Genomic DNA, 2,981 nt, shown 5'->3' on the forward strand with positions numbered 1-2,981 from the left:
TGGGGAGATCAGGCCTCTGGAGGAAGCTGTATCCCACAACAGAGGCTGCAGGCAGCTTCAGCAGTCCTGGGAAATGGAAGGGAAGTTAATGGTCTGTGTGACTCCCAACTGGAATCCCTGGGGGTCCACGGAGGCCCAAGACTGGCCAGAGAGCATGGGGGGATTGGGCGGAGGTGACCTCTCACCCCATGATGCACTGCCTTTTTTTTTTTTTTTTTTTTCCAGTTTGTTTGTTTTATTGACACCTGGCTGCTCAGGCTTTGACCGCGTACTTCCGGAGTGGGTACAGCCTCTCCTTCCGCTGCTGCTTCTTGGTCTGCAGGTTCTCTTCGTGTTTGCTGAGCCGGCGGCGCATGGCACGCGTTTTCTTGGGCCGCAGATCCAGGGGCTAGTACTTCTTGCCCTGATAGAATCTCCTGAGGTTCTCTCTCTGAGTCTGGTTGAGGACGGCGAGTACACGGGCGATGGATCTGCGAACAACACGGGTACTGGAGAGTTAGGCAGCCACGCCGCCCGGTACTGTAGCCACGCGTAGCTGGGACAGCTCCACTTTCAGGTCCTCCAGCTGTTTCAGCAGCTCCTCCTTCTTCTTGCCGCGAAGGTCTCGAGCCTTAATCTTGGCCATGACTGTAGAGTCAGCCTCCGCTGCCTTCTCGGAGGGAAAAGGCTCATTCCCACGCAGGAGAAAGTGGGCGCCTGGGGCGGGGAGGAGTGCACAGCCCGATGGGGGGATGGCGTGTGTTCCAGGGGAGGGAAGCGAGCCCCACCTGGCAGCCAGGTTTGCTGATATGAACTTGGCACGAGGAGCACAAGCTCTCACCTTCTAGGACACACGGTGACACTCATGACCACCACTGAACCTCCTTTTGCAAAGCACAGACTTCTGGGGACGGCCCAAAAAGGGAGACAGAACTCGCCTGGAACAATGACATCATTGCTCCGCTCTGAGCTTCAAGCTGGGCTTTTAAGTCTATGGTGAGGCTTTGGAAAGCTGAACTGTCAAGTGAGAGCAAAGGATTTCTCAGAACCCACAAAATGACGTGTTTTTTTTTTTTTTTTTAAGATCAAAGCTTGGAGGCGTAACTGGAAAGTAAATCATACAGCAAATCCATACAGCAAATCGCCAGGGGACAGCAGTTATAAGGTCAAGGTCATTCCTACCTAAGAGAGAAAGCCCCCTGGGGCCGGGAGATGTGAGGACCTGAGGTGGGGAGGGCAGAGACCCTTCCCCCTTCCCCCATGTGCCCCTGGGGAGGGCGGAGGGGGCAGAGTCACTGCAGATGGTGCTTACCCTGAGAGGACTCCGCTTTGGCCTTGAGACAGTAATATTTAAAACCGACTGAGAACTTACTGCATTGGACTGAACACCCTGCAGAGGCCCAGGAGAGACGTGCACTCCGTGCAGTTTCCGGGCTCCAGGGCCACGGGGAAGCAGGTACTGGAAAAGAGGGAACTGCATTTCTGTACATGTGGGACACAGGGTGTGGCTTTTGAGACTCCCGGCCCAGCTCTTACTGCAGAAGCTGACGAGTCTCAACCGGGGTATGTGGAGCTCCTTTGCACACGCTGTGAGCGCCACGTACCGGGGCACAGGTGGCAGTTGACGACCAGGACAGCCAGTAAGGGAAGAGTGCAGAGTGTTCCGTGCTGGGGGGATACAGCCACCAGGGTCCGATGGCGGAGGGACTTGGAGTCTGAGAGAGGATGACGCGGCATCGGCCAGGGCCTCCTCCCTCTGTGAAGCTGCCCTGAGGTCTCACCACCACTGGGCCTTGCCCGTGCATGGGTGTCTCAACGTAAAAAGAAACTCAACCAAGTAAGTCTAGAGTGTTACAAGCAAACACGCGTTCCCTGTACTCCGTCCACCACTCTCGTTATGCCTCGTGTAATTTCCAAGAGAACTTTATGCAGCTGTAAACGCCATCCTGGTCCCCCTTTCCCCACAAATGGGAGTGTCCTCTGCGTGCCGTGCTGACCTTGACCTATCGGAGACCTTCCGTGTCAGCGTGGAGGGCTTCCTGGCTCTGCTCCGTGGCTGCCTGGTATCCCACTTCGTGATTGGTTGGGCCGTAATTTTTTTAACATTCCCTCCAGTGGTGAGCGCTGAGTGTCTTTCAACTTGTTTCTAAGGTGAGCAATGCTGCAACGAAACGGATAAGCTTGAACATCTCCACTTTTCAGGGGTGCGGGTTCGTCTGCAGGATAAGTTGCCAGGAGGGTGTGGCTGTATTTAGAGAATGTGTGCATTTGTAATTTTGATAGATATTAATAAGCTGCTCTCCAAAAACACTGTACCCGTTTACACTCCCACCAGCTATTAGGAGGGCATTTTTAGCTCAACAGACCCAAAGGTTTGAACCTTTCTTCCAGGCCTGCCCCTCCTTCGTTCGTTTGCTCAGGCCTGAAAGCAGGAGGTCCCATGTTGCCCCCCTGCCCCCCATGAGGAAGCCCGGGCAGTGATTCTCCGAAGACAATCTGTCCCTTCCTCTCGCCTTCTCTCCTACCACACCTGCCCTGCTCACCTGGACACCTGTGTGAGCCTCCTGACTCACTTCCCCCCTCGTATCTTCCGCCACCTCTTCTCCACACGCAAGCAGCGGGGCCCAGGCTACCCCCATCACCGCAGGCAGGCTCCTGACCGCCTCCCACAGACACCCAAAACAGAGCAATGCCCGCTGCGGGGTCGTCTGTTTTGCACACCTGTCAAAACCTGGTGCTGGTGCTGTCTGCTCTGCTACTGTAACTCCCGGCCCCCTGGAGGCCAGGACAAGGTCTCTGCGCCCAGGTGAAGGTTCAGAGCGTTGTTCTTGGGTTTTACCCAGAGGCCTCACAGACCCACCCAGGGGGCTTCTTACATCCCACTGCCCTGATACACACACACACACACACCACACCACCCCCGGGCTTACTCGGGCCTCTTCTCTGGAGAAAGAGAAACACAGCGGCCTCTGCAAGCTGAGGGTGTAGAGAAGAGAGAAAGA

The 2,981-nt window shown here is 55.7% G+C and overlaps 1 pseudogene; it reads right to left on the bottom strand.

Moving 5' to 3' along the window:
• Positions 1-212: 212 nt before the first annotated feature.
• Positions 213-665, bottom strand: LOC113613340 (60S ribosomal protein L35 pseudogene; annotated as a pseudogene).
• Between the last annotated feature and the right edge of the window lie 2,316 nt (positions 666-2,981).

Source organism: Aethalodelphis obliquidens, unplaced genomic scaffold, assembly GCF_003676395.1.
Source record: "Aethalodelphis obliquidens isolate GAN/ISIS:26980383/991018 unplaced genomic scaffold, ASM367639v1 scaffold87, whole genome shotgun sequence".
In the NCBI taxonomy this organism is placed as follows: domain Eukaryota; kingdom Metazoa; phylum Chordata; class Mammalia; order Artiodactyla; family Delphinidae; genus Aethalodelphis; species Aethalodelphis obliquidens.